Here is a 16,024-nt window from a genome sequence, read left to right as displayed (position 1 = left end):
ATCTGCATATTGGTAGAGATGGCAACTGCTGACAATAATGTAATACCGGTTAACAATCCGTTTCTGGACTCAATTCAAAGTGAATCAATTCAATAGAATGAGCAACCCACAGATCTCTATATTATTGGCTTGCCCAACTTCCATCAGCCCCAGCATTGCTACTGGTCTGGTCAAGAATTATAGGAGTTGCAGTCCAACAACCTTGATGGCAGAAAGTGAGGAGGAATTAAAGAACCTTTTAATGAGGGTGAAAGAGGAGAGCGCAAAATATGGTCTGAAGCTCAACATCAAAAAAACCAAGATCATGGCCACTGGTCCCATCACCTCCTGGCAAATAGAAGGGGAAGAAATGGAGGCAGTGAGAGATTTTACTTTCTTGGGCTCCTTGATCACTGCAGATGGTGACAGCAGTCACGAAATTAAAAGACGCCTGCTTCTTGGGAGAAAAGCAATGACAAACCTAGACAGCATCTTAAAAAGCAGAGACATCACCTTGCCAACAAAGGTCCATATAGTTAAAGCTATGGTTTTCCCAGTAGTGATGTATGGAAGTGAGAGCTGGACCATAAAGAAGGCTGATCGCCGAAGAATTGATGCTTTTGGATTATGGTGCTGGAGGAGACTCTTGAGAGTCCCATGGACTGCAAGAAGATCAAACCTATCCATTCTGAAGGAAATCAACCCTGAGTGCTCACTGGAAGGACAGATCCTGAAGCTGAGGCTCCAATACTTTGGCCACCTCATGAGAAGAGAAGAATCCTTGGAAAATACCCTGATGTTGGGAAAGATTGAGGGCACAAGGAGAAGGGGATGACAGAGGATGAGATGGTTGGACAGTGTTCTCGAAGCTATGAACATGAGTTTGACCAAGCTGCGGGAGGCAGTGGAAGACAGGAGTGCTCTGGTCCATGGGGTCACGAAGAGTCGGACACGGCTAAACGACTAAACAAGAACAGTCCAACAACATCTAAAGGTCTACAGTTTCCTCACCCCTGCTCTAAAACCTTAAATAGTTCAGGATCAGAACCTCTTTTTTCCAAGAAAAGCCCACCTCCTTCCATATGAACCTGAGTAGGTGCTGATGGTCCCTCCACCATTAGAACAAAAGACAGTGGGCACTTTTCTGATGTGGGGCTAAGGTTATGGAATGGCCTTCCAAGAAAGGTCTGCCCACATCTATCTCTGCTCACCTTTAGCTGTAGGCAACCAAAACATTTTTATCTTTTTTTATCAGAGACTGTTTGTTAATCATGACTTTCCAGGTGCGCTCAATATCTCATATTTGTTGTGATGACATGGATCCTGGTTTTGTATTTTTATATTTGCTTCGTTTGTTTTAGTGCTGGTCTCCCACACCCCTACACACCTAAAATCCACAGAAAGTCTATTCATTAGCTTCCTCAAAAGGCAAACTGTCAGTATGCATGCCAGATACCTGCAATGAGATGTATGAAGTACTTCTTCAGAATGAAAAGTCTACATGCCTGCATGAAACCAAGAGATAGCTTTGAACAGGGATGAAGCAGAAGACAAGACTGTGTGCCCGGAATCTTTCATCTTAACTGCAGCATCAGCAATGCCAACAGACAAAAAAACAATTCACACCGTTGCTTTTTCTACGTTAAGAATACTTTCGATCTGCACCTCTTGCTGCACAAATTCCAAGTTTAAACTGCCCAAGATGCCCCCATTCTACTGATAGGATGTTTACTTTGCCCATGTAATGATAACAAAGCAAAAATGGATGCCTTATATCCAGTAAAACTGGAAAATGAAGAAAAATGCATGTGTATTAAAATGCAATAAAATAATTATTACATGTGAAGCAGAATCTGCCCAAAATTTCCACTCACTTAATATGGTAGGTTACTAGCATCACCTCAACTCTGCGAAGACACTGTTGGCTAGAGAGTCCAGTGATCTACAGTGGTGTATACCATGTGCAGATTTCCCTTAGCAGATTTTTCACCCGGTGTTGTAATTCTGATTTTACCTTTAGTCTTTAAGCACTTCCTTTGAGGTCAACCTTCCTTGCTTATGTACCACAGACTATCATTCACTGATGTAAATGCTTTGTAGGGGCAGCAGCATTCGCTTGCTATACGAAAATTCAGGACTTGACCAAGTATAAGTTCCTAGTTCCTTGTCCAAGTGTGCAAATTAATGGGTATGGTGCTCTTGTTCAACAGGTACACAAATCGTGTTAATGTTGAAAACTGTTTTTGAACCAATCCTTGGAAACACAGTACTGCTCATGTTGGCACATCAATGTAGGCAGTACAGTGGTACCTCGGGTTACGAACTTAATTCATTCCAGAGGTCCATTCTTAACCCAAAACCGTTCTTAACCTGAGGCGCGCTTTCGCTAATGGGGCCTCCCGCTGCCATCGCACGATTTCTGTTCTCATCCTGGGGCAAAGTTCGCAACCCGGAGCAACTACTTCCAGGTTAGCGGAGTTTGTAACCCGAAGCGTTTGTAACCCAAGGTACCACTGTAAAGGTAAAGGGTAAAGGCCCCCTGGGCAGTTAAGTCCAGTCAAGGGCAACTATGGGGTTGCGCTGCTCATCTCACTTTCAGGCTGAGGGAGCCGCCGTTTGTCCTCAGACAGCTTTCTGGGTCATGTGGCCAGCATGACTAAACTGCTTCTGGCGCAACGGAACACCATGACAGAAACCAGGGCGCCCGGAAACGCCGTTTCCCTTCCCGCCGCAGTGGTACCTCTTTATCTACTTGCACTGGCATGCTTTCAAATTGCTATGTTGGAAGGAGCTAGGACAGAGCAACAGAAGCTCACCCCACTGCACGGATTCGAACTGCTGACCTTCTGATTGGCAAGCCCAAGAGGCTCAGTGGTTTAGACCACAGTGCCACCTGCGTCCCTAATGTAGGTAGTACACAGGCACTGCACAATTTAAATTTTTTGATTGTGAAACCCCCAAAAAGCTTGTGTACATATATACTAATAGAGCTGTGAACTAGAGTTTATTATTGGGGTATCACAGTATGTATTTGTTTTAGTGCTCTGTGTGTGTGTGTGTGTGTGTGTACGTACACCCACCCACCCCTCCAGGAGCAGCATACACAAGCCATCTGTGTACACTGTCAGCCCCTTAAGTAGGAACAATGTGACATGGCAGTTCTCCCACAAACAGGGTACTCTCCTACAAACAAGACTGCAGCAGCTGTGCACAGCTCAAACGATTCCTCAGATCCGCATCCTCACGCATCAACAAAGTTTCTGACTTTTAGATATTTTTTTGGCACTGGCCATCCGAAAGCCAAAAAGATAATTGTTTTTTAATATTCCGGCCAATGACCAAGTCTTATTGTGCCAGCACTATAAGGGAGGGAGGCAGCAAATAAAGCCAGCAGATGGCTCTAAATGAGTACAGAGACAGGTGACACAGTAGTCTTAGCGGAATAAAATAAAATAAAAACAGGAGCAATGTCACAGCATTGCCATTTTCATAGTGCCACCTGGAGGTATTGTGGGCTTACCAATGAATGCCAAAAAACGTGTCCTCCCCATCTGCTTATTCTCATAAACATACCTCCTTGTGAAGGTATGAAAGATGAAAATTCCCTCTGTGCTCCTCCCTCTCGGCAGATCTGTTTGTTTAGAACATTGGCATGGGTCAAGCTGGGCTACTAAACAGTGTCGTTATTTTTAAGGGCGGTCATTCTACACAATCGGAACAGCACATCAACATCAGCTGCAATAATAATTAGAGAAAGCAGCAAAGCGTCAGCAACATTTAGACCACTGATGGGGGACTAACTGTTGCCGGCACATAATTCTAGTGCTCAAAGGTTTGCACTGTCTCCCCATATGCTACCAGGCCAGGTTCAAGGTTATTCTATTATTGTACAAGGCCCTTAACAAAATGGGGTGTTGGGGAGGGGTTGTACCTCTGGTGGGGGACCCGCCATGCTCCTTCTGGGGTAGTTTGTCCACCTTTGGTCCCCATCAAGCACTCAGCTCTCACCCACGGCTCCGAGAAACTGTCAGCATGTGACAACGGCCACACCCCGGGAATGGCTTTGACGGGTTGACTAAACCAGATGAGGGTAGCCGATGGGTCACAAACCCTTGGTGAGTTGGGGCTTCCCCTACATGCAAAGACAGGCTCCGGTGGATTGAGCAGATGAAATCAATGGTGGGTCTAATGGCCAAGAAGGCAGTTTCTGCATGTGCTGTACAGGGAAGTAAGAGGCAGATGGGGATCATCAAGCTGGGAAGATAACCCATTTAGGAGAAGGAAAACTCTGATCCAAAACCTCTGCTGCCTTGGGAGCTATCTTCGGGAGAAGAAAAGGAGGAGTAAACCCTACACAAATCTGGAGTAGAGCCTTGTACTCCTCCTTCCAGCAACTCCTGCAGTCAAGTTGGTGCCAAACATATTGCTTTCCTTTCCATCAGCAAGGCCAAGATGGGGCCTCCCTCTCCTTGTCAGCAGTAACCATGGTTTTACAGCTACATGTGCACTAACCCAGTTCCCTTAAAACCCAGACTTTTAAACTTTAATTGTTAGTGGATTTGGAACCTGGACACCATTAAACCATGGTTAGCACTGGTACTAATTCATAGAATCATAGCGTTGGAAGAAACCACAAGGGCTATCCAATTCAACCATGGTTAACACAAACACAGAAAGCCGAGAAACACACTCCCACCGCAGTAGCAGATACTGCTAACAAGAGTCATTGTAAATAGCAGCAACATAGACCATCAATGGGACAGAAGTTTCTCAAAAGGAATATACACTATGAAGAGAGAAAGAAACACAGGTTCAATTTGATTTCCTGGAGGATCAATACTGAAAGGGTGCCCGGCCCATGCCAGAGATATAGGGCTAACAGTAGTTCAGCACCACTTGCCTCCAGGCTGTCAAAATACATTTGCAGTCCACCAATAAGAGGCCAGATACCTTAACAGTCCTGTTGCTGTTATTCAGTGACAAGACCTTCATTACACGCCAACGGTGACCCTCTGAGATGGACAGGAATAGCTTGACAGCTGCAGATCTCAAGTACTAAGAAAGGTATTACATTTTAAACAGTAAGAAATAATGAAATACTATTCCCTAAGGAATATAATGAGATTAACCGAGACACCTACTGAATAGGCCATGGCAGTCTCCCATTATATGCCAAAGATATCTCCACACAAGGGTGATTGTAGCAATAAATCCAGCAGGCACTCCAGATCTGCTGGGTTGTTGCTTTTTTTAATGTGCCCTAGTTAACAGGACCAACATCTCCATTGTTAAATTTGGTACAAGGACAAGTTCTTGCCCACTCCGAGCCAAAGATGCTCTTTGCAGGATGGAGTAGAGATCTTCAGTTGGGTGAACGTGTGAACAGGCCCCAAGCTGCAAGAAACCACTTTATGGCAGTCATGTCAATGGTTCATTAAGCACTGTATTCACCACCACGACTGGCAAGCAAACAAACAAGCAAAGTATCCACCCATGTAATATTGTGAGCACTCTTGCTCATACAAGTGACATCACTTTACCGCAAGGATCCTGTCTCTTATGCGTTAGCCCACTTTCAGTGTGCTGTGTCACTTTCATAACCTGTGTGTGCCTGCAAAATCTCTAGGATGCATGTAACTAAAAATGCAATACAGCGGTACCTTGGTTCTCGAACATAATCCATTCTGGAAGTCGGTTCGACTTCCGAAACATCTGAAAACCAAGTCACGGATTCCAATTGGCACAGGTGCCCTGGAAACAATAGCCAACAACTGCCGCATCAGACATTCGGCTTTCGAAAACTGGAATGCTTGCTTCCGGGTTTTCGGCGTTCAGGAGCCGATTTGTTAATCAACTAAGCTGTTCGAGAACCAAGGTTCCACTGTATTCCAGACAGACAGGAAAACCAGTGTTAAAAACCAAGATATATAAGCCTGGCACAAAATGTCACCTTAAACCAAGGTTGCAGTTGCCAAAATAGAATGTCTAGTTGCCATTTTGAGGCAAGACGGCTCTAGTCTTCTTTTATTTTTAATGATTGAATGTCTGCGATTGATTATCAGCTAAACATCTGGCTAGTTCAGATGACAACTTTGAGCTAGGTTAAGAACTTTGAGAACTTAAAGAAGAAAAGTCACTTGATCCAGGGACAGTCCACATATATACTAGCTTATTCTGACCTCTTTTTCTTAATGGCGACACGGACCATTCATAATGTAGGGATATTCCTCACAACTGTGAGCAGGGCAGTGGGGTGGGGTAAGTGAAGACTAGCTACAACAATTAACTATAATGTCGTTCCCTACTCAGGCTGCACATAAAAAAGCACCTTGGTTCCTGAAATTCATTCTGATTGTGCAGATTAAAATAACGGATAGAATTTGACAGGGGGTGTTGCTAGTGTGTGAAAACTGTCAAGATCCAATGATCCCCAGGCATGCACCTCCAGATGGAAGAGACGTCAGGTGCCATCCTGGCGCCTGGCTAATTTCGAACACTGAATAAAAACATCAGTACAGGTTACTAAAACTGCAGTGTGTGTTGCAATTCTGGACACAACCACCTCTTCACAGAGCACCAGCTGCCAGAAATCCAAAAAAGTTATATTGACAGCTCTTAGTGCACTGCAGCACTTGGGAAAAGGTCTAGGAAAAAGCAAGATTCCCGAGGCACGTTAAAAAAAGGGCAGTCATTTGATTGTGGCACAAGTTCTTGGACAATACAGCCTGCTTTAATATTACTCTTTAATCCTCTCCACATTTTCACAGGAACATAGGAGGCTGCCTTCTGCTGAGTCACACTGCCAAAGTCAGCACTGCCTACTCGCACTGGCAGCGGCTCGCAGAAGACATTCCCAGGCTAGACCTGGAGACTGAGCTTGGAGCCTTCAATATGCAAGGAAGGAGGTCTGTCGCTAAGCTAACAGTGATTCTAAAGCCTGCCATTATTTGAGCCAGTTATACAATTGCTAGTCTGTAAAGTCTAAATGGGTAACTTTTCCTTGTAAGCGTATCTGCTTCTCTGGGGTGAGGGGTGGGGGAGAAATTTCCCCCCAAAACCAGGAGTTACTCAAAAATTAAATTCCCATGTACTGAAATCATATGTTAGCCATTTATTATGAAAACTCTATCTGGCTATTCTCCATGCTGCCTTTAAAAAAAAAAGTTGCCATGGCAACTGCCATATAGCATAGAACATATGTTACTTCTGAAGCAGACATTACCTTCCAAAATAAACACAGTATGAGCACAAACAAGCCTTTGCATTCTGCCTGTTCCATCTGAAATGATTTCCAGTGTCACTAAACATTGCAAATGGTGGAGGGGAGCATGAAGCTTATGGCCTCCAGGCAAAGTATGTTTCTGGTATGTTTTTTATTAAGTAGTTCCAAATACCAGAAGCTGGTAGGCCAACCTAGGGCAGAGTTGAAGGATGCAGGGCCAAGTCACTCTTGCTACTTATATACTTGTTATCCAACAGTGTATTCACAAATGTCTGAAACCGCAGGAAGCACATTGGTGGCACAGGTTCTCTGGAAAGTTCCTCTCCCCTGCAGGTAAAACACAGCAGGAAAGGCTGTGGCTGTCACAGGCCACATTCATACCACACATTTAAAGCGCTATGATACCACTTTAAAGAGTCACAGCTTCCCCCAAAGTATTCCGGGAGCCGTCACTTGTTAAGGGTGCTGAGAGCTGTTAGTGCCGGATTTAGGGTGGTGTGGGTGGTTCTCTCCCCCACCCCACAGGGTGTCAAGCTGAGGGGGCGCAAAACTGAGAAGATCCGTAACTGAGAAAATTCGACCCCCAAAGAGCTACAATTCACAGAGTTCCCTGGGAAAAGAGATTGTTAAACCACTTTGGGAACTGCAGTTCTGCAAGGGAATAGGGGTCTCTTAACAACTCTCAGCACCCATAACAAACTACAGTTCCCATAAAACTTTGGGGGGGGGGAGCCACAACTGTTTAAAATGTTATCATGGGGCTTTGAACGTAGGGTGTGAATGTGACCATAGTGTCTTTCACTGCTGCATGCACATGCCACTATAGCCTGAAGCAGTGGTAGGCAGCTAACCATCACAAGGTTTTAAAAAGCAACGCCCTTTAGTCTGATTCAGTTATGGGTGACTGTACACGTGTGTTGAATTCTGAAAATAATCAGCCTCTGAAGATCCGAGACAATAAGCACATCCTCCCTGGTGGTTGGCAGGGCTGGCCAGAGCCGATGAGAGCTGGAAGCCCAACAACATCTAGAGGAGAGCTTTCCAAACTGTGTGTCGCGGCACATTTGTCGCACAAACGATCCCTGTGCTTCTTGCTGGGCTCGAAAGGGATTCGTTTAACCTTCGGTTTGTTAGTAAAACTGAATTACTGTGTCACGAAATGATGCACGTCTAAAAAGTGTGCCACCAACATGAACAGTTTTGGAAAGCTCTGAACTAGAGGACACCACATCAGCTATCCCTGGTCCTACCACAGTACTGAGCAGAGGGGGACACAAGAAACGCCCAATGATCTGAGGAGGATGCTCCTTCCTTTCAACTTGTTTAAGCCTCTCACTAGTATTTTGTAGAAACAGTGCAGAGCAGCCGTTCCCCAAACAGATGACCTTCAGATGCTTCAGACTCAACTTCCATCGGCCCCTATCCATGACCAATGTTCATGGAAGGTGGAAGTTGTGGTCACAAACATCTTGAGGATATCAGACTGGGGAAGGTTGGCCCAGAGAAGGAAATCAGTAAAAGCAGGCATCGCATCATAATAGCAGGTCACACAAAACAAGCATTAGGAAGTATTACCATCTCAAAGGGACATGGGTGGCGCTGTGGGTTAAACCACTGCACTGCTTGGGCTTGCCAATCGAAAGGTTCGAACCCCGCGACGGGGAGAGCTCCCGTTGCTCGGTCCCAGCTCCTGCCAAACTAGCAGTTCGAAAGCATGTCAAAGTGCAAGTAGATAAATAGGTACCGCTCCATCAGGAAGGTAAACGGCATTTCCGTGCACTGCTCTGGTTTCACCAGAAGCGGCTTAGTCATGCTGGCCACATGACCTGGAAGCGGTCTGTGGAAGCGGACCAACGCTGGCTCCCAGCCTGTAAAGCGAGATGAGCGCCACAACCCCAGAGTCATTTGCGACTGGACTTAATTGTAAGGGGTCTATTTACCTTTACCTTTCCAACTCATTAAAAGAGCATTAGGCCAAAGTTATACATTCCTATAGCCACAGAGAGCAGGATTTCCCGTTGCATTTCCCATTGATGGTGCTATATCAGACGGCATCAACTTGGGGATGCTACCACCATCCCACTTAGCAAAAAAAGGCAGCTACTTCTGAGGAGAAGAGAAACTCACAACATGACAACGTTCCACCAGATGGTGAGCACCCCAACACATTTTGAGGGGGCGGGGATTCAACACTGGAAATTGTCAGTGGGGGTGCAGATACCTGTAGCCTGGTATATCTCTTTAAATGAGGCATCTCAAGATTTGCTAGCCATTCACACTGCCTTAGGAGATTTATGATAGGCTGAGGGATTAGAACAAACAACTCGTGCAAACTGGGCAAGGATGTCACCTTAAATTATCTCAGGGAAAAATGAAATCTCTTTCAAAAAATGAAGCTCAGGCAATTCCTTTAAACTTCAAGACTTCATACAAGGCAGAGACAATACACTTTGGATTCCTTTTAAGATATTAAGACAAAAACATGAAAACGAGGGTTATGATTTTTTTTTGTTTCTTTTTCTTTTATAAACATTAAGGGAACTGCAGTCTTTGGCATACTTCAGAATCAAATTCCTAACCCAGGCTCCCAAGCTTCTTTATATTGGGTTCTGAAATGGAAAGCGAGAATAAAATGGCCAAGATCAAATGAATGCAGTGAGCGGAAGAAGCAGCGAGAGAGGGAAGAGCAGAAAAAGAGAAAACCGCACAGGGCCGTTCCAGATGGGAAGGAAATTCTCACATATCTCTTAGTACTAAAGCAGTACCGTCCCCATGTGGGCTAGTAATACAATTTGCTGCATCTCCACTGATGGATGCAGGAGTGGGAAGCCTTGATGCAGGGAAGAAGACAGGCTGCAAAGGGATCACCTGTCTGCTGTTGTTTCTTCCTTTAACACACACACACAGCGTACGTGCTTTCGCGCTTTGGACAGGGTTGAGCACACGAAACAGGCTGGGGAGGAGTCCTGCTCAACAGTGTGGCAGGGTTTCCTTTTTAATCTAACAAGGCTCAATGAACACTCTCAGCACGTTGCAGTGTACTCTCACCAAGTACAGTGGGGAGTAATCAGTCTCTATCAGGCAGGCAGTAAAAATGATGAAAAAAATGCAGTTTTTTTTAAAAAAAATATTTAAAGGTTTCAAAAACTACACAAACGTGGGAGGAAAGCAGCATACAGCTGGCCACCAGGGACATCACTGGCACTAGCCAGTAGGTGCTTGTGATTTTCCCGCAGCCTACCGGTAAGTCTGTGTACACACCATATATTTAAAACACATCCCCCCCCAAAAAAAACCCACAAAGAATTGCATGAAGTCCTGGATTACTCCACAGAACTACAATTCCCAGCACTCTCAAGAAGTTCCCAGGATTCTTCATGGAGGGGGGGGTGTTCTTTAAATGTATGATGTATGGACAACCTGTGTTCACCCTAATTCAGTGCTCTGGTGTTGAAGGGGGGGGGGAATAGGGTGAAATATAGGTACTTTGAATATTAGTAGTGCATGATTAGAGAGAGAAAAATGTTGCTTTATCCTCCAGAGGGACCATGCTCTCCACTGCAGGAATACAAACCTGGTGACCATAGTAACAGTTGCTCAGGTATGCCAGGCTAAAAACAAAAGATAGCCAGAGTTTTCATCATGTGAATGTTGAGTGTAGTGAGCCTCAGCTTCATGCCTTCTCCCTTCCTCTTCTGTGCATCAGAAGAGAAGAGAAAAAACATCCACTTATAGTTTTAAGCAAACTGTTTAAAACAAATGGTTCTGCATTAAGTCAATTCAGGGAACAGTGTCTTGCTTAAACTCTAGTTAGGCAATTGTGGTTTCTGATCCTGGTTTGTCCACTAGCTAGATTTTAAACAAACCGCAGTTTCCCCCTTTGGATGAAGAGCTGTGTTTTGTTTCTTTTTAAATGAAAAAGAAAGCAGCTTTTTCACAAAGCAGAAAACCAACCGGAAGGAAAACCAAGATTTCTAAAACGATAGGTCAGCAGAGTTGCTCTATTTCAAGCTTTGTTTCTCCTATTCCAGATTTTGGCAGTGAGTTTTTCATTCGTCTCCTCATAAAATCCTTCGCAAGGTTTGAAATCCGAATTTTGAGCATGCTTAGTTGAAAATACTCTCGCCTAGAAAATGGAAGGAGGGTGGAGGGGAAAATCCACCCTTCAGTAGACTAGGAAGCGTCACCCTATTCCGTTTCCTCTGAGTTGGATTCTCAAAATGTTTAGGTCTTCTGTGCCCTCCATCCAAATATGAGTGCTGAAATTCTAGGCATAATGCCTTCTTTAGGAACAAGAAAAGTGATTTTAAAAACAGTATTTTACAGAGATTCTCAGTCCAATGATTTCTATAAGCCTAAGGGTCATTACTGGAAGTCCAGGCCACCCATTTAAATTAATTCATCTAAAGAGTACTAAATCCTTGTTATTATAGAGCATGGGTGTCAAACACAAGGCCCGGGGGCCAAATCCGGCCCGCCAGACCTCGTCATGTGGCCCGCCGAGCGCCCCAGCCAGCGGGACCCAGCAGTGGGACCTTGCTGCTGAAGCACCGCACCAACAAAGTGCCGACAAACAGCTGGGGCCGGGGAAATGCTTTTTGCCCCTGGGTCCCTTCGCACTCTTTTCTGGCGCTGAATCAAGGCGGCGACCCCCCCTTCCCTTTCTTTCTTCCTCTCTCTCGTTCTTATTCTTTCTTTCCCTCTCCTTCCTTCCTTCTTTATCTCTGTCTTCTCTCCCTCTTTCTTTTTCTTTCCTTCTTAATTCCTTCTTTCCTACTCTTCTTTCTCTCACCTCTTTCCTTCCTCTCTCCCTCCTGCTCCCTCTTTTCTTTCTTTCTTTCTTTCTTTCTTTCTTTCTTTCTTTCTTTCTTTCTTTCTTTCTTTCTTACTTCCTTCCTTTCTTCCTTCCGTCCATCCCAACTTTCTTCCTCTCCCTCATTCTTATTCTTTCTTTCCCTCTACTTCCTTCCATCTTTCTCCCTTTCCGTCTTCTCTCCCTCTTTCTTTTTCTTTCCTTCTTTATTCTCTTCCTTATTCCCTACTCTTCTTTCTCTCCCCTCTTTCCTTCCTTCCTCTCTCCCTCCCACTCCCCCTTCCTTCCTTCCTTCCTTCCTTCCTTCCTTCCTTCCTCCCCTCCCCTCCCCTCTCCTCCCTCTCCCTCTCCTCAGAAACATAGGATGCTGCTTTATACTTCTGGCCCTTAAACCCTGGAACCAGGAGAGCAGCTCCAGTGAGTCAACCTCAGCCAGTCCCTTGGTGAAGGGTGGTGGCTCACTGGCAGAACATCTGTCCTGCATGCAGAAGGACCCCAGCATCTCAAGGTACTAGTAGCTCTGCAAAGGTCCTGCATGAAACCCTAGCGAGCCTCCACCACCCAGTACAGTTACCAAAAATCATTTTTCAATAAATTGTACAATAATTGTACATTTGAATATCTACTTGCCATTATTCTTACTATGTTTCTGCTTTCAGAGCTAGTTATTACTTACATTATTACAAAAAAACAGTAATAATTGAATGCAGTGACAATAATTTATGATAATAAAGAATGGACACATAGTCCTACAGATACAACCGGCCCTTTGAGGGTGACCAAACTGCTGATGCGGCCCCCGATGAATTTGAGTTTGACACCCCTGTTATAGAGGCAGACACTTTTGCTTAAGGAAACCCTAGGGTGGTACTCATGCAATCTAATCTCAGACATAAGTTATAGCAGGGGTAACCAACACGGTATCCTCCAGAGATTGTGAAGTACAACTCCCACCAGCCCTAACCATTAGCCATGCTGGCTAGGGCTGATGCAAGTTGGAGTCCAACAGACCCTGGAAGGTTAACACATTGGCTATCACTGAGCTATAGCTTGCCAACTATGGCCTAGTGGAATGCAGGGTTCGGGAAGAAATGTATACCTTTTTCTCATGGCAGTTGGTAGTTATTCTTTGTTCATATAGACAGTACCTTACAACTTTTTATACAGGTACTTCACTTTTACTTCTAGCAGCTCCCCTCTGTGGAAAACAAAAAGTACTGCAGGCTGAGTGCTAGCTCTTCCCTTAATATTCTTCATTTTTATTTCTTCCTGCTATGCACAGAAGCCGTTTCTCTGGCATGAACGTCTTTCATAGTGTTAGTAGTCATGATGCAGAGAATTGGACATGCCATTGGGTCCCACTAGTTGCTTTGGAAGACAAAGATGAACAAGTGGAAAGTTGTTTCACAGCTGATAAAAGGAAAGCAAGTGAAACAAGACTCACTTGCCGTTCTGCAAATATGTAAAAGTGGGCTGGAAAGGTCAGTGACTGCTTACCCAAGCAATGCAGTTATTTATTACCTTAAGACAGCATATGTTAAGAGGATTCTGCAGAAGCGAACACTCACAGGAGGAGAATGCCCCTTTTAATAGATATGTTATTTTTTAAAAAAATCTAAATTGCCCTGTACTCAAAACAGAATCCATGACAACAACAGTACAATAAAAACAACAAAATTAATCACAAAGCAATTTAAAAACGGATCAACACCAATAAGCAACCTAAGACAAATGTAACTCTTTTAAAAGGTCTGGATAGAAAAGAGAACAAGCTTTAACCTGGTGCAGAAAAGGCTTGTGTTGGTACCAGTCTAGAGCGAGAAATTCCAAAGTCGGAGCACCACCAAAGAAAATCCCTACTCCTTAATTCACGCTATGAGCAGTTCAGCAGCTGAGTAAAAGGACCTTTACACTATTACATTCAGAGGCCACGCTGCTCACTGGGGTTTGAGAATATCACACCCATCCTGGCCTAACTGCACTGGCTGCCAACTAGCTTCCAGACCCAATTCAAAGTGTGGCTTTGACTTATAAAGCTTTAAACAGCTCAGGACCTCAATATCGCAAGGGCTGCCTCTCCCCATATACAGGCGAAACTCGGAAAATTAGAATATCGTAGGAAAGTGCATTCATTTCAGTAACACAACTTAAAAGGTGAAACCAATATACGAGATAGATGCATGGCATGCAAAGCAAGATATGTCAAGCCTTTATTTGTTGTAATTGTAATTATTTGTCATTAGGCGGGTCAATTATAAATGGAATGTGATTAATGAAATGTAATAGTGATGTTTATTTTTGTATTATTGTAACTATTTGTTTTATTGCTGTGGAATTTCCAAAAGAAAGCATTTGTAAAAATCAAAAGAAAAATAAATCAATAATAAGTTGCATTACTGAAATAAATGCACTTTTCGACGATATTCTAATTTTCCGAGTGAGTTTCACCTGTGAACCATCCCAAACTCTGTGTTGATTATCTGAGGTCCTTCTTTGAGTGCCTCCTCCATGTGAGGTCCGGAGGGTGGCAACACGAAAACAGGCCTCTCCTGCAGGGGCTCCTCATTTGTGGAATGCTCTCCCCAGGGAGTTTCATCTGGCACCATCCTTAAAGACTTTTAGGTGAAAAGGTTCTTCTTCAACCAGGCATTTGGCAGATTAATATTCTGTGTCTGTTGGTGGGGGTGTTATTGTTTTGTAATAAATTGTTTTGTAACAAATCAACCGTAAAGGCACAAATAAAGGGCAGTATAAACAAATAAATAAAATAAACACAGGTCTCCCACGATCCTGCTACAAGCTAATGAGCACTTTTGCATGGAATGATGGGGAAGACCAAAGATGGAGACACCATAAGCACAGGACCTTCATTCCACCAGTAGCAATGCTACTGGGACATTTGCAAGACCTATTTCCCCAGAGAGAACGTATTTGTGCAACCAGTTGCAAATCAGAAAGGCCTAGTCCCTTTGGCGCTGTTTTAAAAACACTTCCCAGTAATACGTGGTTGTAACATACAGGCTCTGGAATGGTCACTACAGTAGATGCAATAGACTACAACTTCCATCAGTCCCAGCCACCATGGATGATGGTAGTTGTAGCCCAGCCAGTGTTAGAAACCAGGATGGGTTGTGGGTGCCAAAACAGAATGTCTGATCGCCCCGCCAGGGGGTGGGGGGGCCAGCAACACTTATTATTTATTATTTTGATAAGCGTGAACTAATACGCAATTCACATATGTGACACATTAATATCACATTTTTAGCAGAAATTGTTAATACATGTTTAATTTGGTGTTTACAATAAAAATATTGGTACCATACTTCAGTTTTCAAAACACTCTACTCCTTATTGTTAAACTCCTTAACATATTGTCTATCCTTAACATATACTTCAAGGCTTCAAAGCACATACATTTCAGTAATCCTTGAGTGTCAACCAGGCACAAAAAATGGCACCCAGAGTTTTTGAGGGGCTCACAAATGGAGAATCTTTAGGCGCAAAATATGCCTGGCACCCTGCTAGTTTCAAACCCTGAGCCCAGCTGCAACATCTGGACAGGAACCACAATGGCTATTAAAGAGAAATCTCTAACCTATATTCTCCCCTCCACAATGTGTGTATGTTATCATACTATATTCTAGTTTGCCTTCAGAAAGCACCAAGGGGCTCCCAAGAGTCTTCCATCCAGGCAATGAAAAAGCCCGCTTCTCCTCGGATTTATCATGGTTATACAACCAGACACTTACTCACTGCCTTGCAGGATATCTTCAGGAGAAGAAAAGAGTAAGGCGTAAACCCTACACAAATCCAGAGTGGAGACCCTAAGACGGATGGATGGTGCCTAGCACACGTCCTTCTGGGAACCCCTGCAGCCAAGCTGGTGCCAAACGTATTGCTCTCCTTTCCTTTGGGCCACATCAGCGAGGCCAAGGGGAGGTCTTGTTGTCTGGGCAGCCCAGGACCTCCACACACACTGCCCAGGCTTTCGCTCCAGGGAGGTCACTTTG

The 16,024-nt window shown here is 44.3% G+C and overlaps 1 protein-coding gene across 7 annotated transcripts in view; it reads right to left on the bottom strand.

Moving 5' to 3' along the window:
• Window positions 1-16,024, bottom strand: part of FARS2 (phenylalanyl-tRNA synthetase 2, mitochondrial) — a 201,033-nt gene that overhangs the window by 175,283 nt on the left and 9,726 nt on the right. For 2 of the 7 annotated variants that reach the window (XM_088675142.1, XM_088675141.1), the window contains exon 1: window positions 10,776-10,896. The exons of the other annotated variants lie outside the window; for them this stretch is intronic. The gene's annotated coding sequence lies outside the window, so the exon portion shown is untranslated. Of the gene's footprint in view, window positions 1-10,775; window positions 10,897-16,024 lie in introns of those variants that run through there. 7 annotated transcript variants of the gene reach the window in all.

Source organism: Zootoca vivipara, chromosome 8, assembly GCF_965207765.1.
Source record: "Zootoca vivipara chromosome 8, rZooViv2.hap1.1, whole genome shotgun sequence".
Lineage (NCBI taxonomy): Eukaryota > Metazoa > Chordata > Lepidosauria > Squamata > Lacertidae > Zootoca > Zootoca vivipara.
Note: the sequence above shows the minus strand (reverse complement) of the source record. Positions and strands in the feature narration are given on the sequence as shown.